Source organism: Bison bison, unplaced genomic scaffold, assembly GCF_000754665.1.
Source record: "Bison bison bison isolate TAMUID 2011002044 unplaced genomic scaffold, Bison_UMD1.0 scf7180017864312, whole genome shotgun sequence".
In the NCBI taxonomy this organism is placed as follows: Eukaryota; Metazoa; Chordata; class Mammalia; order Artiodactyla; family Bovidae; genus Bison; species Bison bison.
The window spans coordinates 2512770-2539787 of NW_011494884.1; the positions used below are offsets into that span (position 1 = coordinate 2512770).

General features: G+C 40.2%; 1 pseudogene; it reads left to right on the forward strand.

Annotated features, from left to right (window-relative positions):
- The first annotated feature begins 301 nt into the window (after positions 1-301).
- LOC104997635 lies at positions 302-26433 on the forward strand (annotated as a pseudogene).
- Positions 26434-27018: the final 585 nt, after the last annotated feature.

Here is a 27018-nt window from a genome sequence, read left to right on the forward strand (position 1 = left end):
TTCTGCCATAAGGGTGGTGTCATCTGCATATCTGAAGTTATTAATATTTCTCCCGGCAATCTTGATTCCGGCTTGTGTTTCTTCCAGTCCAGCGTTTCTCATGATGTACTCTGCATATAAGTTAAATAAACAGGGTGGATCACAATAAACTGTGGAAAATTCTGAAAGAGATGGGAATACCAGACCACCTGACCTGCCTCTTGAGAAATTTGTATGCAGGTCAGGAAGCAACACACACTGGTTCCAAATAGGAAAAGGAGTACGTCAAGGCTGTATATGTCACCCTGTTTATTTAACTTATATGCACCCCGGAGAGGGAGACTCAAAGTCGAGAGCGAGAACCGACCGGATCTACGTGCAGATCCGGGAGGTCCGCTCCGAGCCGGTCTCCCTTCAAATACTCATGTTCCCTCCAAATCCCTCCGAGGAGCCCCCTGCGCCAATTCCCTCCCGCATCCAGGCGGAAGGACCATGCAGACCAGTCTGGCCTCCTTCGCGCCTGCCCTGACCGGTTGCGTTTGTGTAGGTCGGGGGCAGAGTTGGGGAACCCTGGGGCTGCCTGAGAGAAGGAGGCCCAGCCATAGGAAGGGAGGTGCGGGTTCTCTGGGTGGTAGAGGGGTCCCGCGTGGGCGTGGACGCGGCGAGGAGACTGGTTCCCTCAAGGTTCTCTCCTCCCGCGGCCGTCCGGTCCTGTAACCCCTCTGCAGGAAGCTCAAAATTGGCCGTGGGGATGGTCAAAAGGGTCTGGACAGCTGCTGTCTGGGTGAGTCTCGTTTCTGAAAAGCTCTTGAACGCTAACCTGTGCTCATCCGTCTTTGCCAGTCTTTGCCAGGGTCGGAGTGTGAATGGCTTTCCCTCTCCACACCCCGCTCGCTGCCAAGCCACTGGGCCTTCTTTGAGTTGTTAGGCTGTTAGCACAGAAGTGCTTCCTGTCATGAAACTGTTAATTTACTCCTTTCAGTCTCTTTTCTGCCATTTCTGTACCTTGAGCCTTGAGTTAAACAAGGTGTAATCATTCATCTTCCAGTTTTTTTCAACACACATTTTCCTAGTTTTTTCGTGCTATGTCTAAAATTTTGAGGTCTCATTTGGGAAATTATGCATTTATGTCTTCGCTTATTAAACAGTTTTGTTTATTGTCTTTTGTTTTTATTTGCTGGACTCTAGGACAGGGGCTGAGGGTCGTTCCTGCCTTGGAAAAGCCATGGTCTGGTGGGGATGGTGGGCAAGAAAATGTACAAGCACAATGACACTTTTGGGGTCCTCTTAGAGCACACTGTGGAACTGTGGTCGGTTTTGGAAGTAAGGACACCCCAAGAAATGTTTCAGGAATTAGTAAGGGAGTCATGAAGTGAGATTTGAAAGGTGAACAAGAGATTGAAGGTCAGCCTAGGGAAAGGAAGAAACACGCAAATTTGAGAGTCTTGAAGCGATCTAATATTGGTGAACTTTGAACTCTACAGTTGCTGAAATGTGGTGGTCGTGGGGTGTATATTAAGAAATGAGGCCAGAGCCATAGGCAGGGATCCGATCATCATCGAGGGCTTTGAGGATCACATTAAAGTCTTGGGTTTGGGGACTTCCTTGGTGGTCAAGTACTTGGGACTGGGTACTTCCACTGCCCTGGCCCTGGGTTCAGTCCCTGTCTGGGGAACTAAAATGTGACCAATAATAATAATAAACAACTTGAATTTTATCCTCTAAGGGGGAAAGACTCATTGAAGTGTTTTCCAAAGAATTTTTGGATGGAACAGCCTACATCAGGCAAGTGAAGACGAGGTTTAAGTATAGTAGTGGCTTTGAGAAAAGAGAGACAGTAAAATCAGAAGCACGTGGACTTGGTAACTAGTTGGGTGCTGGTGGTGAGGAAATGGGAAGAGCTGGGTATAACTGCTGGAGGTCTATTCTGTGGGCCTGGGTTGGGAGTGATACAATTTCCTGAGTCAGTGAGGACTGAGTTGTTGCAGAAAGCTGGGTGGATATTTCCATTGGAAATAGTGGGATCCCGCAGGTGCTGATGGACAGGTGGGTAGGCATGTTTCTTAAGAGATATTTCTGAACAGGTTACACTGAGTAGGTTACAAACCAATTCTCATACCAACCTTATGAGGAAGGTAATAATGTCAGCCCCATTTAAAAGATAAAGGTGATGGGTACATGGTCTGCCAAGATCACTCAGCAGAAGACAGAAGTCAGATCCAGGAGGTCAGGCTCCCTGTTCTGAGTTCTTATTGGGACAGTGTACACCCTCTCAGGAGGAAGAGCTATTGACACATGCAAATCACAGGCTTTGGGTATTTGAAATCTTTGTTTGTATTTTCATTCTCCAGGTATTTATTCAGCATCGCTATGTGCCAGGCCCCCTTCACGGCCCCAGGCATGTACTGGTGAACGAGACTGACAGATCCATGCTTTGGGGAGTTTGCATTCTGGTGGAGGAAGACAGATGACACATAAAAGATGAAGAAACTACCTAACAGGAAATGTCATTTTCGTGTTATACATAGAATTAAAATTGGTTGATGTGAAAGATTGGATACTTGGGGAAGGCCCCCTGGAGGAGGTGATGTTTGCCAGTTACCAGAGCAGGTCAGCCTTGGGAAGAGCAGGTGAATGAACATACAGGGTGGGAACAGCCATTTCAAGGCTGTGAGGTGGGGGAGGTTTGGTGCCTTTGTAACAGGGAAGAAAGTCCTGTGTGGCTAGGGTTGTGGGAGAGGGGAGGGTAGCAAACAGATAGAGATGCCAGGGGCCTGATCAGTCTGGGAAGCTGACATGTTAAGAAAAGGGGAACATGACTTGCTTGGGGTTTTTAAAGCCCCTCTGGCTGCTGAGTAAAGTGAGGATGAGTACGGCAAGGGTGGCCACATGGATGATTGCAGGGGTCCAGACAACAGACAGAGGATGTGTTGTCCAGGGCAGTAGAAATGGAGAACATAGGCAGAACTTAGGGGATGTTTTAGGTGTTTAGATTTTAGAATTTTAGATGTTTGAAAGTCAAATCCTGTTTTATGAGAACCAGCTGATGCTTTTTCACTTAGTCCATTGTCACTTTTTAGAGTGGTTTATTTTCTGCAAGTTGTCCTGTATTTCTTACCATTCCAACCCAGTGTGAATGCTCACTGTATACTGTATGTGAGGCTCTGTGCTGAATCTAGTGTAGGTATTCCTCAGTGCCTCTTCTTGGGAGCCAGGCTACACTACTAGTTGGTGTAGAGACAGGATTTGAACCTGAGTGGTTTGCCCCTCAGCCATTTTCCTGGTTAGTGTACTGCCTCAGGGTGTAGGATGAGAATTTCTTAAGAGATACTAGACTTGTGGGCCCTAATAGTAGTTACTATTAACCAACAAAGGGTCACTTATCAGCTGCTCCTTGGACTCAGGACCAGGTGAGTGAAAGTAACCAAAGCAGGGGCAGTTAAGTCCCTTGTGGGACTCTGGGCAGAGTGGTTGTGTGTGGTCCAGTCCCTGGGGAATGTAGATGACTCCATTCGGGGTAGGCTGAAAGCAGAAAGGATATAATAAGCAGGACATTTAAAAAAGGTGTGACAGAGAAGTCCCTTTCCCACGGCAGGTGACATATTCGACCCATATTCTGGGTGTTCCCTCCTGGGTGTCCAGTGTGACAGCTAGTAATCAGAAAGCTGTTGATGAGTGAATTCAGAGAAGAGGGAAGTGGTTCTTGGAGGTGACATTGCACTGAGGCCTGTGAGCCCTTAAATCTTTTGTTTCTTTCCTCAGAGGATGCTGGCACTTACTGACAAATTTTGTTCTTTTCACTTGTTTGGCTATTTTCTGCTGTTGACAAGTCCCTCCTGTAATTGTGTTATTACAATTCAGTTCCAGGGAGTCTCCATTCCTCAGTTCAGTTCAGTTCGTCAGTTGTGTCTGACTCTTTGCGACCCCATGGACTGCAGCACACCAGGCTTCCCTGTCCATCACCAACTGCCAGAGCTTTCTCAAACTCATGTCCATTGAGTCGGTGATGCCATCCAACCATCTTATCCTCTATCGTCCTCTTCTCCCGCCTTCAATCTTTCCCAGCATCAGGGTCTTTTCAAATGAGTCAGTTTTTCACATCAGGTGGCAAAGTATTGAAGTTTCAGCTTCAGCATCCTTCCAGTGAATATTCAGGACTGATTTCCTTTAGGATGGACTGGTTGGATCTCCTCACAGTCCAAGGGACTCTCAAGAGTCTTCTCCAACACCACAGTTCAAAAGCATCAATCTTCGGCACTCAGCTTTCTTTATAGTTCAACTCTCACATCCATAGATGACTATTGGAAAAGCCATAGCTTTGACTAAATGGACCTTTGTTGGCAAAGTAATGTCTCTGCTTTTTAATATGCTGTCTAGGTTGGTCATAACTTTTCTTCCAAGGAGCAAGGGTCTTTTAATTTCTTGGCTGCAGTCCCCATCTGCAGTGATTTTGGAGCCCAAGAAAATAAAGTCTCTCACTGTTTCCATTGTTTCCCCATCTATTTGCCATGAAGTGATGGGACCAGATGCCATGATCTTAGTTTTCTGAATGTTGAGTTTTAAGCCAGCTTTTTCATTCTCCTTTTTCACTTTCATCAAAAGGCTCTTTAGTTCCTCTTCGCTTTTTGCCATAAGGGTGGTGTCATCTGCATGTCAGAGGTTATTGCTATTTCTCTTGGCAATCTTGATTCCAGCTTGTGCTTCATCCAGCTCAGCATTTCTCATGATGTATTCTGCATATAAGTTCAATAAGCATGGTGACAATGTACAGCCTTGAAGTAATCCTTTCCTGATTTGGAACCAGTCTGTTGTTCCATGTCCGGTTCTAACTGTTGCTTCTTGACCTGCATACAGATTTCTCAGGAGGCAGTTTAGGTGGTCTGGTATTCCCATCTCTTGAAGAATTTTCCAGTTTGTTGTGATCCACACAGTGAAAGGCTTTGGTTTAGTCCATAAAGCAGAAGTAGATGTTTTTCTGGAACTCTCTTGCTTTCTTGATGATCCATGAATGTTGGCAGTTTGATCTCTGTTTCCTCTGCCTTTTCTAAATCGAGCTTGAACATCTGGAAGTTCATGGTTAACATACTATTGAAGCCTGGCTTGGAGAATTTTGAGCATTACTTTGCTAGCATGTGAGATGAGTGCAGTAGCTTGAACATTCTTTTGCATTGCCTTTCTTTGGGACTGAAATGAAAACTGACCTTTTCCAGCCCTGTGGCCACTGCTGAATTTTCCAAATTTGCTGGCATATTGAGTCAGCACTTTAACAGCATCATCTCTTAAGATTTGAAATAGCTCAAGTGGAATTCCATCACCTCCACTAGCTTTGTTTGTAGTGATGCTTCCTAAGGCCCACTTGACTTTGCATTCCAGGATGTCTGGCTCTAGGTGAGTGATCACACTGTCATGGTTATCTGGGTCATGAAGATCTTTTCTGTATAGTTCTTCTATGTATTCTTGCCACCTCTTAATATCTTCTGCTTCTGTTAGATCCATACCATTTCTGTCCTTTATTGTGCCCATCTTTGCATGAAATGTTCCCTTGGTATCTCTAATTTTCCTGAAGAGATCTAGTCTTTCCCATTCTATTGTTTTCCTCTGTCTTTGCATTGATCACTGAAGAAGAATTTCTTATCTCTCCTTGAAATTCTTTGGAACTGTGCATTTAAATGGGTATATCTTTCCTTTTCTCCTTTGCCTTTACCTTCTCTTTTCACAGCTATTTGTAAGGCCTCCTCAGACAACCGTTTTGCTTTTTTGCATTTCTTTTTCTTGGGGATGGTCTTGATCCCTGTCTTCTGTACAATGTCACCAACCTCTGTCCATAGTTCTTCAGGCACTCTGTCTATCAAATCTAATCCCTTGAATCTATTTGTCACTTCCACTGTATACTTGTAAGGGATTTGATTTAGGTCATACCTGAATGGTCATAGGTTTTCCCCACTTTCTTCAATTTAAGTCTGAATTTGGCAATAAGGAGTTCATGATCTGAGCCACAGTCAGCTCCCAGTCTTGTTTTTTGCTGACTGTATAGAGCTTCTCTATCTTTGGCTACAAGGAATATAATCAATCTGATTTCAGTATTGACTGTCTGGTGATGTCCATGTGTAGTCTTCTCCTGTGTTGTTGGAAGAGGGTGTTTGATATGACCAGTATGTTCTCTTGGCAAAACTCTGTTAGCCTTTGACCTGCTTCCTTTTGCACTCCAAGGCCAAATTTGCCTGTTACTCCAGGTAGCTCTTGACTTCCTACTTTTGCATTCCAGTCCCCTGTAATGAAAAGGACATCTTTTTTGGGTGTTAGTTCTAGAAGGTCTTGTAGGTCTTCATAGAACCATTCCTAGGAGCTTGGAAAGATTTTCTGTCTCCTCCTCTCACATAGGAGTTGACTTATTTAAATCAGGGAGGCTTGTTTCCCATTTTCTCCAGCTTTGGGCATGCCCTGTGGTGACCATCACCACATGCTAAGAGCAGGTTGGGCAAGTACAGCAAGTTAGGCTTCAAGATTGATGTGAGGGAGTGTGGGGAAGGAAGCGAGTTCAGCTTGATAGGGCCTTTCTGAGGAAGGTTGGCCAGGGTTCCCATGCCAGGCTGGATATATTCAGACTGACCCTTCTGGCATATTCAAGGTTAAAATGATAATTTCCTGTTTAAATGGTGTCTGTGTTCATGAATTACTCATTTAGAACAAATAAGCCTCAGCACTCTTGTGTATGTCCAGATACTGGCCCTTGTTTGTATATCAGTGTCCTGATTAGGCACTGAGCATACATTGGTCAGAGGCAACCATGGGGTGGGAGAGTGCAGAGGAGAGACAGATGGCAGGGAAGGCAGCCATGGGATTCAAACCAGGGCAGAGGATATCCCAGGAGATGACCTGGCAGCACCACTCTCAAAGGACCTATGGAAGTAGCTATGTGAAGGGGAAGGAGAAGGCGGCTCCAGACAGATGGAGCCCCTGTGCCTGGGGAGTGGCCAGGCCCGTAGTCAGGCCTCTGGAACTGGCTCAGTGTGCACCTGTAGGGGCTAGGGCTGGGGTGATGTAACATGGTGGCCAATAACTCCTTTGGTTGACTTGAGCAAGCTACTTATCCTTTCCAAACACACTGAAAACAATGTTTTCCTCCTGATTTTTGCCTTTGAAAATTGTGGAGTCATTTTTATTTCTAGGAATCCTTTTTTTTTGCCTTAAAGTCTGTGTTATATTCTTCAAGCCATAGGAGCACTCTTTTGATTAATTGCTTGCTATGTACTTTTCTTTAGCTTTTGACCTTTTTGTATCTTCATATTTTACATGTATCTTTTAAAAATAGCATCAATGTTTTTTTTAAAATCAGTCTGTCAATCTTTGTACTTAACTGGAATGCTTTCTTCATGATAATTAACATAGTTATTGATATGTTTGAGTTTAAATCCACCATCTTACTGTGTTTTTTTCTATTCGCTTTATCCGATCTATCTTTTGTGTTTCTTCTTCTCTTGCCTTTTTTCACTAATAATTTTTTATTCTTCTTCTCTCTCAAAAGAGGTTTGGGAATTACACACATTATTTGTTACTTTAAAGTTTATTTTCACTGAAACAAGCCTGTCACAAAAGGACAAATACTGTAAGGTGCTACTTACGCGAGTGTCTGTTACTGAACTAGGTTTATTTGCCTGACACACAGTGAGTCAGATGCTGAGATGCTGAGGTTTGTAGCAGAGAAGGAGTTTGTTCATGATACAGCCAAGTGAGGGGGTGGGAGAACAAATCTCCAGTCTGCCTTCTTGAAGGCAAAGGACTTGAGATATTTATGGGATGAAGAAGCAGGGAGGTCTTAGGTGTAAGGAAATGTGATTGGAGGAGGGAAAAGGTGAAGTTATCAGTGTTTTGTGCAGGTATATCTGAGTTCCGTGCTTCTTTGTGGGATCCATGTTTGAAAATGGAAGTGTAGCATGATATGAGGGTAGAGTTTTTGGCCCTCTGACATCAAAATATTGTTCATTGGACACATGTACAGACCCAGTTTTTTAGGGTCAGTGGCCCCAGCTGGACAAGAGCTGACTCCAGTTTTCTAAAAACAGCTTGCTGCTGCTGCTGCTAAGTTGCTTCAGTCGTGTCCGACTCTGTGGGACCCCAGAGACGGCAGCCCACCAGGCTCCCCCATCCCTGGAATTCTCCAGGCAAGAACACTGGAGTGGGTTGCCATTTCCTTCTCCAATGCATGAAAGTGAAAAGTGAAAGTGAAGTCGCTTCAGTAGTGTCCAACCCTTAGCAATCCCATGGACTGCAGCCTACCAGGCTCCTGCGTCCATGGGATTTTCCAGGCAAGAGTACTGGAGTGGGTTGCCATTTCCTTCAGCACCTCTTAATATAGTGACCCAATACATTAGAGGTGTTACCTGTAGGGGACAGTTAGGGAATCAAAAAATAATTAAGGCAAACTTGGTCAGTGAGGGCAGGTTATAAGTAGAAGGATTTTTAATAAATTGTTCTCTTAGCTGCTATTCTGTAAGACAAGCTTTAGAATTTCTGTTGGTCACTGCTTTCTGTTAATCCAATGGGGCATGATTTCAATTCCTAGAGTAGTAAAGATCATAGAAAGTAGGACGCATGATGGTTGTCAGGGAGCCATGGTAGGAGGAGAATGAGGAGTTGTTGCAGAGGATGTAGAGTTTCAGTTTTGCAAGATGAAGAATTCTGGACATAAATATGAATGTGGGTAATTGTTACACAACACTGTGAATGTACTTAATTCCAGTTACGTGTACACTTAAAAATGGTTAAGATCATAAGATTTACATTATGTATTTTATGTTATCACAAGATGATCTGTGACTCTTATGTCACCCAATACCAAAACATTTACTCAAAATAGAACATAGACTTAAAGAGGAAAAGCTATAAAATTTCTAAAAGAAATCACAGAAGAAAATATTCATGACCTTTGAGTCTAAAGTTCTTAGAAAGCTCTTTTATAGATTGTGCTTTTGGAATTAGAAATTGGACTGCATTAAGATAAAACTTTTGAGCTTCAAAATCACCATTTAGAAATGAAAAGACAAGTCACAGACTGGGAGACAGTATTCACAAATCATGTACCTAATAATGGATATATCCAGAGTTTATGAAGAAAACTTACAACTCAGTAAAAAGACAACCCAATTTTAAAAACGGGAAAAGGATTTGAACAGACAGTTCATAAAAGAAGATGGATAAGTGGCAAGTAAGCAAAAATATGATTAACATCATGAGTCATTGCTGCTGCTGCTGCTGCTAAGTTGCATCAGTCGTGTTTGACTCTGTTTGACCCCATAGACGGCAGCCCAACAGGCTCCCCCGTCCCTGGGATTCTCCAGGCAAGAACACTGAAGTGGGTTGCCATTTCCTTCTCCAAATCATGAGTCATTAGGGAAATACAAATTAATGTCATAACAAAGACCTACTTTATACCCACTAGAATAGCTATAACCAAAAAGAAAATGTTGACAAGGGTGTAGAGAAATTGGAACCACTATAGATTGCTGGTGGGAATATAAAATGGTGCAGTCATTTTGTAAAGGTTTTGGCAGTTTCTTTGAAGGTTAAATATAAAGTTAAATAAAAACTTACTGCACAGTGTGGCAATTTTACTTCTAGGAATTTACCCATGATAAAGCAAAACATGTTCACACAAAGACTTGTATGATAACTCAAAAATATAAGTCATCTAAATGTGTATTAAAAGCAAGAACTACAACCCTACAACCTGAAGAGTGAAAACCACAATCACAGAAAGTTAGACAAAATGTTCCAAAGGCAGAGGCTTATGTCCCAGCTGAAGAAATAAGATAAAAACCCCAGAAAAACTACTAAATGAAGGCAACCGTTCAGAAAAAGAATTCAGAATAACGATACTGAAGATGATTAGGATCTCAGAAAGATAGTGGAGGCCAAGATTGAGAAGAAGCAAGAAATGTTTAACAAAGACAGAAGAACTAAAGAACAAACAAACAAAGATGAACAGTGTAAGAAATGAAATGAAAATAGAAGGAATCTTTAGCAGAATAACTGAGGCAAAAGAATGGATAAGTGACCTGGAAGCAGAATGGAAATCACTACCATGGAACAAAATAAAAAGAATGAAAATAAATGAGACAGCCTAGGAAACCTCTGAGACAACATTAAACACACCAACATTCACATTATAGGAGTTTCAGAAGGAGACCAGAGAATGAAAGGACCTGAGAAAATATTTGAAGACATAATAACTAAAACGTTCTCTAACACAGGAAAGGAAACAGTCAAGTCCAGGAAGTGTAGAGGATACCAGGCAGGACAAACAGGAGGAGGAACGCTCTGAGACACATAGTAGTCAAACTGACAAAACTTAAAGGCAAAGAAAAAAATCGAAAGTAACAAGGGAAAAATGACAAATACTATACAAGGGAACTGCCATAAAGATATCAGCTGATTTCTCAACAGAAACTCTGCAAGCCAGAAGGGAGTGACACAATATATTTAATTTGATGAACAGGAAGAACCTACCACCAAGAGTACTCTACCCAGCAAGACTCTCATTCAGATTTGATAGGAAAAAAGAGACAAGCTTTACAGACAAGTGAAAGCTAAGAGAATTCAGCAACACCAGGCCAACTTTGCAACAAATGCTAAAGGAAGTCCTCTAGGTGGGAGAGAGACTAGCAACTGAAACAAAAGAAAACATTGTGCATATATGGAGGGCTGTATGAAAACCTCATGGGAAAAGCAAGCCCCAAAACTACAATAGATACATACACACACAAAAAAGAAAAAGCAACCCAACACAACACTAAAGAGGGTCGTTTAACTGCAAAAGAGAATAAGAGAGGAAGGGAAGAAAATAGACCTACAAAAACAAATGGAAAATATTTAAGAAAATGGTAGTAGGAATGCATGTATTGATAATTACCTTAAATGTAAATAGATTAAATAGGCCTACCAAAAGACATAGACTAACTGAATGTATGTGAGAACAAGACCTGTATATATCCTGGTCTTGCCAGGTAACTCAGTGGTAAAGAATCCTGCCAATGCAGGAGCTTCAGGAGATGCGGGTTTATCCCTGGGTTGGGAAGATCCCCTGGAGGAGGAAATGGCAACCTGCTCCAGTATTCTTGCTGGAATAATCCCATAGACAAAGGAGCCTGGTAAACTAGAGTCCACGGGATTGCAGAGAGTCAAATGTGACTGAGCAACTGAGTGCACGTGTGTGCGCACGTGCGCGCGCGCGCACACACACACACACATATCCTGTCTACAAGAGACCCACCAAAGACCACACATATAGACTGAAAGTGAGGGCATGGAAGAAGGTATTCAACCCAAATGGAAATCAAAAGAAAGCTGGAATAGCAATACTTATATCAGACAAAATAGAATTTAAAAGACAATTATAAGAGACAAAAAAGGACACTACATAATGATCAAGGGATCAATCCAAGGAGAAGATATAACAATTGTAAATATATATGCCCTGACTGAACTGAACTGAACTGAGCATAGGAGCATGAAAATATATAAGGCAAATACTAACAGCCATAAAAGGAGAAATTGACAGTAACACAGTAATAGTGGAAGATTTTAACACTCACCTTTCAATGGACAGATCCTCCAGACAAAACAGTAAGGAAATACAGGCCTTCAATGACACATTGGACCAGATGGTGGACCAGATGGACTTAATTGATCTTTATGAGACATTCCATCCAAAAGCAGCAGAATACACATTCTCAAGTGCACACAGAACATCCTCCAGGATTTACCCCATGCTGAGCCATAATGTGATTCTTGGTAAATTTTAGAAAATTCAAGGCATATCAAGCATCTTTTCTGACCATAACATTATGAGATTAGAAATAAACTACAAGAAAAAAAACTATAAAACACAAACACATGGAGGCTAAAAAACATGCTACCAAAGAGCCAGTGGATCACTGAAGAAATCAAAGATGAAATAAAAATACCTAGAGACAAATGAAAATGAAACAATCCAAAACGTATAGGATGCAGCAAAAGCAGTTTTAATAGGGAAGATCAGCAATATGTTCTTACCTCAGGAAACAAAAAAAATCTCAAATAAACAACTAGCCTTACACATAAAGCAACTAGAGAAAGAAGAACAAACAAAGCCTGAAGTTAGAAGGAGAGAGATCATAGCAGAAATCAATGAAATAGAGACAAAGAAAGCAATAGCAAAAATAACAAAACTAAAATCTGGTTCTTTGAAAAGATAAAATTGATAAAGCTTTAGCCAGACTCGTCAAGAATAAAAAGGAGAGAACCCAAATCCATAAAATTAGATAGAAAAAAAAAGTTACAACTGACACCACAGAAGTACAGAAGATCATAATAGACTACTATGAGCAAATGTATGCCAATAAATGGACAACCTGGAAGAAATGGACAAATTCTTAGAAAGGTACAGATTGCCAAGACTGAACCAGGAAGAAGTAGAAAATATGAATAGACCAATCAAACACTGAAATTGAAACTGTGATGAAAAATTTTCAAACAAAAGTTCAGGACCTGGTAAGTTCACAGGCAAATTCTATCAAACATTTAGAGAAGAACTAACACCTATCCTTCTCAAACTACAATGAGATATCACCTCACATCAGTCAAAATAACTATCATCAAAAAACCTGCAAACAAATGCTGGAGAGGGTGTGGAGAGAAGGGAATCCTCCTACACTGTTGGTGGAATGTAAATTGGTGCAATCACTATGGAAAATAGTATTGCTATTTAGTCACTTCAGTTGTGTCTGACTCTGCTGCACTATGGACTATATAGCCTGCCAGCCTCCTCTGTCCATGGAATTCTCCAGGTAAGGTTAATGGAGTGTGTTGCCATGCCCTGCTCCATGGGATCTTCTTGACCCAGGGGTTGAACCCAGGTCTTCTGCATTGCAGGCAGATTCTTTACAACTGAGCCACCAGGGAAGCCCAGGAAAACAGTATGGAGGTTCCTTAAAAAGTTAAATGTAGAGCTACCATATGATCTTGAAATCCCAATCCTGGGCATATATATGGAGAAAAACATGACCTCAAATGATACATACATCCCAATGTTCATTGCAGCAGTGTTTACCATAGCCCAGACATGGAAGCAATCTAAATGTTCATTGACAGAGGAATGGATAAAGAAGCTATGGTAAACATATACAGTGGAATATTTCTCAGCCATTAAAAACATGAAATAATGCTATTTGCAGTGACATGGATGGGCCTAGAGATTGTCATACTGAGTGAAGTAAGTCAGACAGAGAAGGAGAAATATTGCATGATATCCCTTACATGTGGAACCTAAAAAGGAATGATATAAATGAACTTACAGAACAGAAATAGACTCACAGGCTTAGAAAACACACTTATGGTTGCTGGGGGAAAGGGGTAGTTAGGGAGATTGCAATGGGCATGTACACACTGCTATACTTAAAATGGATAACCAACAAGAACCTACTGTATAGCACATGAAACTCTGCTCAGTGTTATGTGGCAGCCTGGATGGGAGGGGAGTTTGGGAGAGAATGTATGTGTATGTGTGTGTGTGTGTGTGTGTGTGTGTGTGTGCCTAGTCACCTCAGTTGTGTCCAACTCTTTGTGACCCTATGGACTGTAGCCTGCCAGGCTTCTCTGTCCATGGGATTCTCCAGGCAAGAAAACTGGAGTGGGTTGCCATGCCCTCCTCTAGGGTATCCTCCCAACCCAGGGATTGAACCAGCATCTTATGCGTCGCCTGCATTTCAGGCAGATTCCTTACCATTAAGCCACCGAGGGAGCCTCTGTGTGTGTGTGTGTGTGTGTGTGTATGACTGAGTCCCTTCACTGTTCACCTGAAATTGTCACAATATTGTTAATCGGCTATACACCAATACAAAATAAAAAGTTAAAAAAAAAAACAAACTCCCAACAAACAAAAGTCCAGGACCTGAGGACTTCACAGGCAAATTCTATTAAATATTTAGAGAAGAGGTAACATGTATCCTTCTGAAACCACTCCAAAAAAAATGGAGAAGAAGGAAAACTCCCAAACTCATTCTATGAGGCCACTATCGTACTGATACCAGTACCAGACAAAGATACTGAAGAAAAAAAGGAAATTATCGGCCAAAATCATTAATGACCAGATGGTCAATACTGAAGTCAGATTGATTATATTCTTTGTAGCCAAAGATGGAGAGAAGCTGTATACAGTCAGCAAAAACAAGACTGGGAGCTGACTGTGGCTCAGTTCATGAACTCCTTATTGCAAAATTCAGACTTAAATTGAAGAAGGTAGAGAAAACCACTAGGCAATTCAGGTATGACCTAAATCAAATCCCTTATGATTATACAGTGGAAGTGACAATCAGATTCAAGGGATTAGATCTGATAGAATGTCAGAAGAACTCTGGACAGAGGTTCATAACATTGTATAGAAGGTGGTGATCAAAACCATCCACGAGAAAAAGAAATGCAAAAAGGTTGTCTGAGGAATCCTTACAAATAGCTGAGAAAAGAGGAGAAGTAAAAGGCAAAGGAGATAAGGAAAGATATACCCATCTGAATGCATAGTTCCAAAGAATAGCAAAGAGAGATAAGAAAGCCTCCCTAAGTGATCAATGCAAAGAAATAAAGGAAAACAACAGAATGGGAAAGACTAGAGATATCTTCAAGAAAATAAGAGCTGTCAAAGGAACATTTCATGCAAAGATGGGCACAATAAAGGACAGAAACATTATGGGCCTAACAGAAGCAGAAGATATTAAGAAGAGGTGGCAAGAATACATAGAAGAACTATACCAAAAAGATCTTCATGTCCCAGATAAGCACGATGGTGTGATCATTCACCTAGAGCCAGACATCCTGGATTGTGAAGTCAAGTGGGCCTTAGGAAGCATCACTACGAACAAAGCTAGTGGAGGTGATGGAATTCCAGCTGAGCTATTTCAAATCCTACAAGATGATGCTGTGAAAGTGCTGCACTCAATATGCTAGCAAATTTGGAAAACTCAGCAGTGGCCACAGGACTGGAAAAGGTCAGTTTTCACTCCAATCTCAAAGAAGGACAATGCCAGAGAATGTTCAAACTACCACACAATTGCACTAATTTCACATGCTAGCAAGGTAATGCTCAAAATCCTTCAAGCTAGGCTTCAGCATTACGTGAACTGAGAACTTCCAGATGTTCAATCTGGATTTAGAAAAAACAGACGAACCAGAGATAAATTGCCAACATCCATTGGATCATAGAAAAAAAAGGGAATTCCAGAGAAACATCTACTTCTGATTCATTGACTATGCTAAAGCCTTTGTCTGTGTGGATCACAACAAACTATGAAAAATTCTTAAAGAGATGGGAATACCAGACCACCTTACCTGCCTTCTGAGAAATCTGTGTGCAGGTCAAGAAGCAACAGTTAGAATCGGACATGGAACAATGGGTGGTGGTGGTTTAGTTGCTAAGTCATTTCTGACTCTTATGACCCCATGCACTGTAGCCTGCCAGGCTCCTCTGTCCATGGGATTCTCCAGGCAAGAATATTGGAGTGGGTTGCCATTTCCTTCTCCATAGAACAATGGACTGTTCCAAATAGGGAAAAGGAGTACATCAAGACTGTATATTGTCACACTGCTTATTTAACTTATATGCAGAGTACATCATGTGAAATGCTAGGCTGGGTGAAGCTCTAATTGGAATTAAGGTGTCCAAGAGAAATATCAATAAACTCTGATATGCAGATGACACCTCCTTTATGGCAGAGAACAAAGAGGAACTAAAGAGCCTCTTGATGAAAAAGTGAAAGAAAGAGGAGAGTGAAAAAGCAGGCTTAAAACTCAACATTCAGAACTATGATCATGGCATCTGGTTCCATCACTTCATGCCAAATATATGGGGAAACAATTGAAATAGTGACAGACTTTATTTTCTTGGGCTCCAAAATCACTGCAGACAGTAAGTGAATCCATGAAATTAAAAGACATTTGCTCCTTGGAAGAAAAGCTGTGATAAACCTAGACAGTTATCAAAAAGCAGAGACATTACTTTGCTGACAAAGGTCAAAGCTATGGTTTTTCCACTAGTCGTGTATGGATATGAGAGTTGGACCATGAAGAAGGCTGAGTGCTGAAGAATTGATGCTTTTAAACTGTGGTGCTAGAAAGGAGTCTTGAGATTCCTTTAGACAGCAAGGAGATCAAGCTAGTCAATCCTAAAGGAAATCAACCCTGAATATTCATTGGAAGGACCGTTACTGAAGCTGAATCTCCAATACTTTGGCCACCTGATGTGAAAAGTCGACTCAATGGAAAAGACCCTGATGCTGGGAAAGATTGAAAGCAAGAGGAGAAGGGGACACTAAAGGATTAGATGGTTGGATGGCATCACTGATTCAGTGGACATGAGTTTGAGCACACTCAGGAGATAGTGAAGAACAGGATAGCCTGGTGTGCTTCAGTCCATGGGGTCACAAAAAGTTGGACACAACTGAGTGACTGAACAGCTATCATTGATGAACATAGACCCAAAATTCCTTATCAACATACTAGCAATCTGAATCCAACAATGTATTAAAAAGGTCATTCATTCTGATCAGGTGGGATTTATCCCAAGGATGCATGGAGTTTTCAATATCTGCAAATCAGTCACTGAGTTATATCACATAAACAAATTGAAGAATAAAAGACATATGAGCATCTCAATGGACTGGCATGCTGCAGTCCATGGGGTTGCAAAGAGTCAGGCATGGCTGAGTGACTGAACAACATTTCAATAGATGCAGAAAAAACTTTTGACAAAATTCACCCATTTATGATTAAAAAAAAAAAAAAGCTCTCCAGAAAAGGAAGGTAGAGGGAACATACCTCAACATAGTTAAAGCCATATACGACAAAGCTATAGCTAACATCTCAATTGTGAAAAGCTGAAAGCTTTCCCTCTAATTTCAGGACCAAGACAAGGATATCCACTCTTATTCAACATAGTTTTGAAGGTTCCATGGGAATTCCTACCCATGGAAATGAGAGAAGAAAAGAAGTAAAGGAAACCCAAAATGGAAAAGATGTTAAACTGTCACTATTTGCAGTTGACATGGTACTCTACAGAGAAGATCCTAAAGATGCTACCAGAAAACTACTAGAACTCATCAATTAATTTGGAAAAGTTACAGGTTACAAAATTAATCCATAGAAATCTATTCTGTTTCTATACACTAAAAATGAAAGATCAAAAATAGGTATTCAAGAAACAATCCCATCTACCATCCTATAAGAATAAAATAATTAGGAATAAACCTACCCAAGGAGACAAAAGACCTATATTACAAAAAGGACAGATGCTGATGAACTTGAATAAGACAAACAGATGGAAAGATATACCATGTTCAAGGATTAGAGGAATCAATATTGTCAGAATGACTATATTACTTGAGACAATCTGCAGACTCAGTGCAATCCCAATCAAATTACCAAGGGCATTTTTCACCAAAATGAAACACAAATCTTAAAATTTGTATGAAGACAAGAAGCACCCTGAATAGACAAAGCAATCAAGAAGAAGAAAAGCAGAGCTGGAAGAATCAGGCTTCATGACTTCAGACTATAGTACAAAGCTATAGTCACCAAAAGAGGATGGTACTGGCATGAAAATAGAAGCTTGTATCAATGAAACAGGATAGAAAGCCCAGAAATAAACTCATGCACCTGTGGTCAATTAATCTGTGACAAGGGTGGCATAACTACACAATGGTAGAAAGACAGTCTCTTCAGCAAATGGTCCTGAGAAACTGAAAAACATGTAAAAAACAAGATGAAATTAGATCGTTCTGTAACAGCATATACAAAAATAAGCTCAAAATGAATTAAAGACCTAAATGTGACTGAACACTGTAAAATTCCTACAGAAAACTTAGGCAGAACACTCTTGACATAAATTGCAGCAATATTTTTTCTGATTTATCTCCCAGAATAATGGAAATAAAACCAAAAATAAATAGACAGGACCTAATTAAACTCAAAAGCTTTTGCACAATAAAGGAAACAATAAACAGAATGAAAAGACAGCTCACAGATTGGAGAATATATTTGCAAATGATATAACCAACAAGGGATTAATCTTGAAAATCTATAAACAGCTCATGAGGCTTAATATCATCAAAACAATCCAATCAAAAATATGGCAGGAGACCTAAAGAGACATTTTTCCAAAGGAGACATACAGATTGCCAAGAGGCACATGAAAAGATGTTCAAAAATGCTAATTTTTAGAGAAATGCAAATCAAAATGACAATGAGGTATCACTTCACACCAGTCAAAATGGCTATCATCAAAAAATTCACAAACAATAATGGCGAGGGCGTGGAGAGACGGGAACCCTCCTGCATTGTTGGTGAGAGTATAAAATGGTGCAGCCACTATGGAGTAGAGTACGGAGGTTCCTTAAAAAACTAAAATTAGAGCTACCATATGACTCTACAATCCCACTCCTGGGCATATATCTGGATAAAAACATGATCTGAAGTGATACATGAACCCCAGTGTTCATTGCAGCACTGTTTACAATAGCCAAGGCATGGAAGCAACCTAAATACCCATCAACAGAGGAATGGATAAGGAAGATGTGGTACATACATACAATGAAATGTTACCCAGCTATTAAAAAAGAATAAAATAATGCCATTTGTAGCAACATGGATGGACCTAGAGACCGTCATATTGAGTGAAGTCATACAGAGAAAAAGAAATATCATATGGCATCCCTTCTATGTGGAATCTAAAAAGAAATGATATAAATGAACTTTTAAAAATGTATTTATTTTTGGTTGCACTGGGTCTTTGTTGCTGCTCACGGGCTTTTTCTAGTGTGAGGAGGGGCTACTCTCCAGTTGTGGTGCATGGGTTTCTCTTTGAGGTGGTGTCTCTTGTTGCAGAGCACAGGCTCTGGAGCGCTTGGGCTTCAGTATTTGCACCTCCTGGGCTCTAGGATATGAGCTTAGTGGTTGTGGTGCCCCAAGGCATGTGGGACCTACTGGAAGTGAAGTGAAGTTGCTCAGTCATGTCCGACCCTTAGCGACCCCATGGACTGCAGCCTACCAGGCTCCTCTGTCCATGGGATTTTCCAGGCAAGAGTACTGGAGTGGGGTGCCATTGCCTTCTCCGTACCATGTTTAATAGGCTATATTTTTTATCACTTACCTTGTCTAAAGAAGACTCAGGCAAGGGAAATGAAACCATCACTGTTGGCTCAGATAAATCATGCTTCCCCTTCAGCAGGGGGTATGGAGATGGGTCTCCAGTTTCCTAACTGAAGCACACAGCCTTACGGATGGAGGTAGGACATAAAATCAGATTTCTGCCAACCAGGAGAAGGACAGCACTGTACACCTTCATCTTCCTCTTTGGTGAGGGAGCATCCAGTCACATCCTTCTTTCCCTCCATCCACCTTCAAAAATATTCTATTACACCTCTTTTCATTTTTAACCATATTAGTACAAGTCTAGGATTATTGTTTCTAATTAGACCTGGTGATACATCTTCATGGTCTGGTGATCTATATTAAAGATAAGTTATCCACATACAACTAGCCAGACAGGTTGAGTGGTAGAGAGACGTACAGAATGGTTATAACAGGAACCTTGTTCTGGGAGAGCAGCAGCAGCGGCACCACAGGGAAGCCACTGGTTACAGTGCATTGGTACTGGGCTGGGCAGGCTGTTCCAGGGCTTCTGCCATAGCCGTGGCCTGGTGAGCCCTGAGTTCTTCTCTTTTAGCCTGAGTTCCTCTTCCATTGTCTTCTGTAGCTAAACTCAAGATGAGCCACAGCCAGTAATCATGTTTAATATAGTCTTGAATCATGTTTAAACAATCTTCAGTCTTGTGAATTCCTGTTTTCTACTCACTGGCTCTGGTATTCTGTAAACACAGAATTCTTTAATTCTTTTGAATTCAAAAAAATTTCTTCTTGAATTCTTTTGAATTTCTTGAATTCTTTATGCTGTCCCTTCAGATAGCAGCAATGATCTGATTTTCTGAAATTACTGTTGCAAAAAAAAATGCTCAGTAGCAAGTTCATTAGATTTCCTGGGAGATAAAATGAAGGAAACCAGAGATGTGAGAACCAAGGAAAAACAAGGAGTGTGGTGCCAGCAACAGAAAGATTGGAAGGGTAAAGTATAGAAATGGACAGATTCAGTATCCATGAACTCTGAAGTCTACAGTAACAACACTGACAGCCAAACATGAGCAAGTCTGATTCAAGGGCAAAGATTAATTACCCACTGGCCTGCTTTTTCCTGATGGAAACATTTATGACTTTAAGACTGTTTAATTGCCAGACATACTCACTTCAAAGCCATTGTAATAGTCAAACATGCTCATATTCATTTCTCGGTGCATGGGAATGGATATTGTCCCAGTTGGGAATTGGTGTTTAGGAACATATAACTTGGATGTTGTGTACAAAATGAATAAGAGAGTTCAAATTTAGGCTTTAGAGGAACCTGAAATGAGGTATTAAGATCCTGTGATATTGCAGTTTTCAAACCTGACCTGTTTCTGTCTTCTCTCAATACCCTGTTCTGTCCATCACCTCAGTCAGCATGTTACTTTGAGATATCTAGGTCCACTCTACCCGTTCTATCTTCTCTTCAGCCTCCAAATATTTGTCATTGTGCCTGAGGACTTAGTCCTGTGTCTTGCTCTTTATTTACTTTGTATATTTGGAATTCGGCAACAGTGGGGGGTGTTGGTTAATGTTTAACCAGCATCTGTTCACCTTGCCCCTCTGTTTTTCATTCCTATTGGAGAAAAACAATTTCATCTCTTAGCCCTTTCTTAGTGAATTTTCCTCCATGATTTCTAAATAACCAGTGCTTATTCTATTGCGCCTAGATTTTCTCGTAATTACTCACTGTGAAGGATAGATTTAATTCTCTTTCATCCTCCTCCCCTCATATTCCCCATAATATACACAGTCTTCTTATACCTACATCATCCTAATAAAGCTACTTCATGCTCTTGCTTAAAACAGTCTTCAGTTTTTGCATCTTCATGACTATGTAATTTCCATTCACAGGTAAATCATACAAGTGTACAATGGTTAGTTTTCATTCATAAATCACTTTTTCTGTTGAGTTGTTTTCCTTGCCTTTCCAGTTTTCTCTGTTATTGCTCATATTTATAATTAATTTAGCCCAGACTCTTCCTCACATGTCTAAATATTCTTTTGGTACATTCAGCTTAATTAGTGATTCTGTCAATTTCATCTTCCTGGTGACATCACTCCCAGGTCTTGTGACTTCCTCTGGTGTAACCTAACTTTTCTCATCACCTGGTTGTACAGTTTTTATCCTGGAATCTCCTTTCAAATTTTCTGTGTTTTTTTTTTTTTTTTTAATGGTGTGTGTCCTCTTTTTTCTAGATGTGTTTTGTTGGAACACCTCTCACAGTAGCTTCCTGTGAAAGGATGCATTTGATATAAATGTTGAGACCTGTGCCTCTGAAAATGTTTATTCTTTACTCCTGAATGCTCTGTTTTCTTTCTTCTACTGATGCTAGTGAGAAGTTAGATCCATTGTAAAATTGATTTATTATATGAAACATTTTTGGTTTCTCTGGAAGTTTTACTGGCTGCTGCTTGACAGTGTTCTGAAACATCATGATGATGTTTCTTGTGAGTTTATTTTCATCTATTTGGGTATTCAGTGGACCTTTACTCCCAAGAGGAGTGTAAACCAATCTGCAATGGTTCTGCTCTTTCTCCTGAGCTTAACAGTGTTTGGCACATAATAGGTATTTAATAATTATTTGTTAAATAATGCTAGTGCCTAGAGATCTTTTCCACTTCTTTATGTTTACCTCATTTTACCTTGTGCTTTCTAAAGAAGGTATAGTACAAAAATCTGAAACTCAAGACTCTATTTATTGGCAGTTCCCTATGCCTGTGTTCATGTTTTAAGTTGCTTTGTTTTCCTCAGTGTCCAGGAGTTGTCCGGGTACCAGCTGTCCAGTACTCCAGACACTGGAGTCCAGTGCCTGGTGTCCAGGTACCTTTACTCTTGAGATTTTATTTATGTTCAGAACTGATATCAGAAACTAAGAAAAACCTCATGATATGGCATTTTAAGGTAACTTTATGCTATACCAAGATCATGTTACTATTCATAACATGAGTATTTTCATTTCTAGTTGAAGTCTGGGAAATTAATGCTTGTATGGAATGGGATCAGGAAAATCAAAGCAGAAGACTACCCTGTACTGCATTTGGAAAACTATTTTCTTAGTGAAGATTATATTTCTTCAAGACAAAGACTTCATAAATGTGTCACAAATAGAAAGAGTTTGAAATATAATATAGATTTCAGTAGTAATGATGCTGGAAAGAATCCTAATGGGTTTCATGTACAGAGAGAATCACCCTTCCATTCTAAACGTGAACAAGCTGCTATTGGCATAAAACACTGTGAAAGTAATGAATCTGGGAAAACTGCCAACAGAAAGTCATAGCTTATTTGCCAACAAATGCATATGGGAGGAAAATCCTTTGAATGCCGTTCATGTGGGAAGGCCTTCAGCAGCAAGTCATACCTTGTGGTGTATCAGGAAACTCATGCAGAAGAAAAGCCCTACAAATGTGATAGATGTGGGAAAGACTTCAGCAGCAAGTCCTACCTCATTGCGCAATCGAGAATTCACACAGTAGAGAAGTTACGTGAATACAGTGGCTGTCAGAAAACTTTTAGTTTCAATTAACACCTTGTAATACATCAGAGAATTTACACACAGGAGAATCCCTGAATGTTGTGAATGTGGAAACATTTTCAGTAGAAAAGACCAGCTTGTTTCCCACCAGAGAACTCATTCAGGACAGAAACCCTGTAAGTGCCATGCATTTGAAAAAACTTTTGATTTGAAATCACAACTCATTATACACCAAAGCATTCATACAGGAGAGAAACCCTATGAAGGCATTGGTGGTCAGAAAGCCTTTAATACAAAGTCTTACTTCATGGTACATCAGAGAACCCACATGGGGGAGAAACCTATGGTTGTTGTGAATGTGGGAAATTCTCCAATGAGTCACAGCTCATTGTATGTCAGAAAGCACACAGTGGGGTTAAACTCTGTGGATGTAATTAGTGTGGAAAAGCCTTCAGTTTGAAGTCACAACTGAAAAGTCACACAGGAGTGAAACCCTATGGATGCAGTGAATGTGGGAAAGCTTTTAGAATGAAGTCCTACCTCGTTTTACATCAGAGGACTCACACAGGAGAGAAACTCCATGAATGCTATGAATGTGGGAGAGCCTTCAGTTTGAATTCACAACTCATTATACCTCAGAGAATTCACACAGGGGAGAAGCCCTATGAATGCAGTAACTGTGGGAAAACTTTTCGTTTGAAGTCACAACTCACGATATATCAGAGAACTCATACAGGAGAGAAAACCTATGAATGTAGTGAATGTTGAAAAGCCTTTAAAACAAAGTCTAACTTTATTGTACATTGGAAAACCCATACATGAGAGAAACCCTATGGTTGTAATGAATGTGGGAAAGCCTTCAGTTGGAACTACCATCTCATTTCACATCAGAAAACTCACACAGGAGAGAAACCCTATGGTTGTAGTCAATGTGGGAAGGCCTTCAGTCAGAAATACCATCTCATTTCACATCAGAGAACTCATACAGGGAGAAACCCTATGCATGCAGTGAATGTTGAAAAGCCTTCAATACAAAGTCAAACCTCATTGTACGTCACAAAACTCACACAGGAGAGAAACCTTATGGTTGTAATGTATGTGGAAAATCTTTGACTTTGAAGTTATGGCTCATTGTACATCAGGGAGCACACACTGGGGTAAAACCTATTGATGTAATTAATGTGGAAAGGCTTTCAGTTTGAATTCATACCTCTTTGTACATGAGAGAAGTCACACAGGATTGAAACTCTATGGATGCAATGAATGTGGGAAAGCTTTTAGGAGCAAGCCCTACCTCATTATACATATGAGGACTCACAGGAGAGAAACCACATGAATGCAGAGAATGAAGGAAATCTTTCAGTTTTAATTCACAACTTATTGTATGTCAGAGAATTCACACAGGAGAAAATCTCTATGTATGGAATGAATGTGAAAAGGCCTTTAATAGAGAAGATCAGCTCATTGCACATCAGTGAACTCACACTGGGGAAAAATCTTATGGGTGCAATGAGCATGGGAAGACATTTAGTGGCAAGTCATACCTCATTATAAACATGAGAACTCATTCAGGAAAGAAACCATATGAATGTCACAAATTTGAGAAAGCCTTCATTTGGAAATCACTACTCATTGTACATGAGTGAACCCATGCAGGGGAAAACCCTTATGAATATAGTCAACGTGAAAAAATCTTTCAGTGGAAAATTATGGTTCCTTGTATATCAGAGGATGGAAACAACAGAGAAGCCCTATGACTGCAATGATGTGAAAAAGCTTTCATTAGAAAATAGAAGCTCATTTTACATCAGAAGAACTCATTCAGGGGAGAAACCCTATGGATGCAGTGAGTGTGGAAAAACCTTCTCTCAGAAATAAATTCTCAGTGCACATCAGAGGACTCATACAAGAGAGAAACCCTGTAAATGCAATGAATATGGGAAAGCCTTTTGTTGGATCACAGCTCACTGTACATCAGAGAACTCATGCAGATGAGAAACTTACCAGTGAATTAAATGTAAGAAACTTTCTCTGTAAAGTGAATTTCCAGGAATTCCCAGAAGATTCATACAGGAGAGAAACTCTGTACATCATTTCATTGTACACCATGTATGTATGGCATGTTGAAGGATATCCACCAAAAGCTGTTTTTTATACACTAAAAATAAGTAAATGTAGGACCCCTATGAATTCAGTGAACCCTATAAAAGTTCTCAGCAGGAAATTGTACCATGTCTTTAAGTTTGTTCAGGTGAGGAACAATATGAATGAAATTAATGTCAGAAAATAATTTTTAATATGGTAGCATTAATGAAGAGGAAATTCCATAATGCAAATGAATATAGAATAAAATCCTTTTAAATTCATAATTTATTAATAATTAGGATTTTAGTGAGAGAAAATATAAAGTGGATGAATTGTAGATATCAGAAACTTATACTTGGGAGAAACCAAGCCAAAAAAAAAAAAACAAGAAAAGAAAAGATGATTTATGATTGTTTTTGTTCGGATGAGGTAAAGCCTCAGTAGAAATGTTTGCTTCACTATTTTTAAAAATTTATTTATGTATTTATTCATTTATTTATTTGGCTGCATCAGGTCTTAGTTGCAGCATGTAGCATCTTTTTTGCATCATGCAGGATCTTTCATTGTGGTGCCTGGACTTGCTAGTTCTGACATGAGGTTTAGTAGTTGTGGTGTGAGGGCTCCAGAATACCCAGACTTCAGTAGTTGTAGCAGGCAGGCTCTCTAGTTGTGGTTCATAGGCTCCCAAGTGTGTGGGTTCAGCAGTTGTGGCTTACAGGCTTAGTTGCTCCACAGCGTGTAGGATATTACTTTCCCAACCAAGGATCAAACCTGCATCCCCTGTATTGCAAGGCAACTTCTTAACCCCTGGACCAACAGGGAAGTCCCTACTTCACTATTATTGTGGTTCACCTGTACAAAATAATTTCCTTTAGAAAGGACTTTAAGGTTATAAAGATGTCCCAAAATTTTAGGGAAAGATTGGAGAAAGTATATAACTATCAGGGTTTTACATGTTCATAATAACAACATAAAGACTTTTTAAAGTGTATGATTGAATGTAATAACCAATATAACAGTAAGGATTGCATCATAAACCCTTGGATGTTTAGGATCTTTCTCTCTGTACTCTAAAATATGCTTTGTGTAGTTTGCTACAATTATTAATTAGTTCCTTCTACTAAGTTACCAAGAATAGCTTAAATTATTATCACTTTTAAATCAAATTACCAAGTTAAAGAATGTTCACCGCTTTAATTATAGCAAGGTAATGGCAGTTCTAAGGGCTTCTGGGAGCTCAGTGGTAAAGAACCCAACTGTCAAACAGGAGACTTGGGTTCGAAGATCCCTTGGAGAAGGAAATGGCAAACCCTCTCCAGTATTCTTGCCTGGGATTTCCCACTGACAGAAGAGCCTGGTGGACTACGGTCCATGGGGTTGCAAAGAGTTGGACATAACTGTGTGGCTAAACAATAACAATGGAAATTCTAGCTAATATATGAGAACCAAAAGTTGTAAGGAATTGGGGTTTAGGGCTGGGGAAAAAATCCTGTTGTTTGCAGATGTGATTGTCTATTTAGGAAAACCAAAATAAACTACAGGCGAATATTTAAACTACAGGCTATAAGGCAGGGTGATGTTTTGCACAACTCTGAAACAAGACAGCTTGGCTGTGAACACAATCTGATCTCATCAATGTTTTCACACTCAGATTCCAGGCCCTGCTGAGGGAAACATCCTGGTCTGCCCTTGAAGTATCTGAAGACAGTTTTGTACTAATCAACCAAAAGCTTCAGCAAACCTCAGACAAGTGAAATACAGATCAGATAGATTTATCTGTACCATATCTCCCAGTCTAAGAGCTGACATTGGAAAATATGTACCCTTTTTTTGAAAGTAAATATATATTAAGCACAAAGAAAATTGTCAGGAATATATAGGAACATTATATAAGGAAAAGCATCATTTTACCAAAAAAAAAAAAAAAAAATCCTAAATGTGTGTACTTAACAAGAAAGCTTCAAATCATGCAAAAAAAGAACTGAAAGAAGAAATACACTCTACCATTTTAGTTGGACACTTCAGCATTTATTTCTCAGTAACATAACTTGAAGATCAAATATCAGGAAGGCTATCAGATCAGATCAGATCAGTCACTCAGTCGTGTCCGACTCTCTGCGACCCCATGAATCGCAGCACACCAGGCCTCCCTGTCCATCACCAACTCCCGCAGTTCACTCAGACTCACGTCCATCGAGTCAGTGATGCCATCCAGCCATCTCATCCTCTGTCGTCCCCTTCTCCTCCTGCCCCCAATCCCTCCCAGCATCAGGGTTTT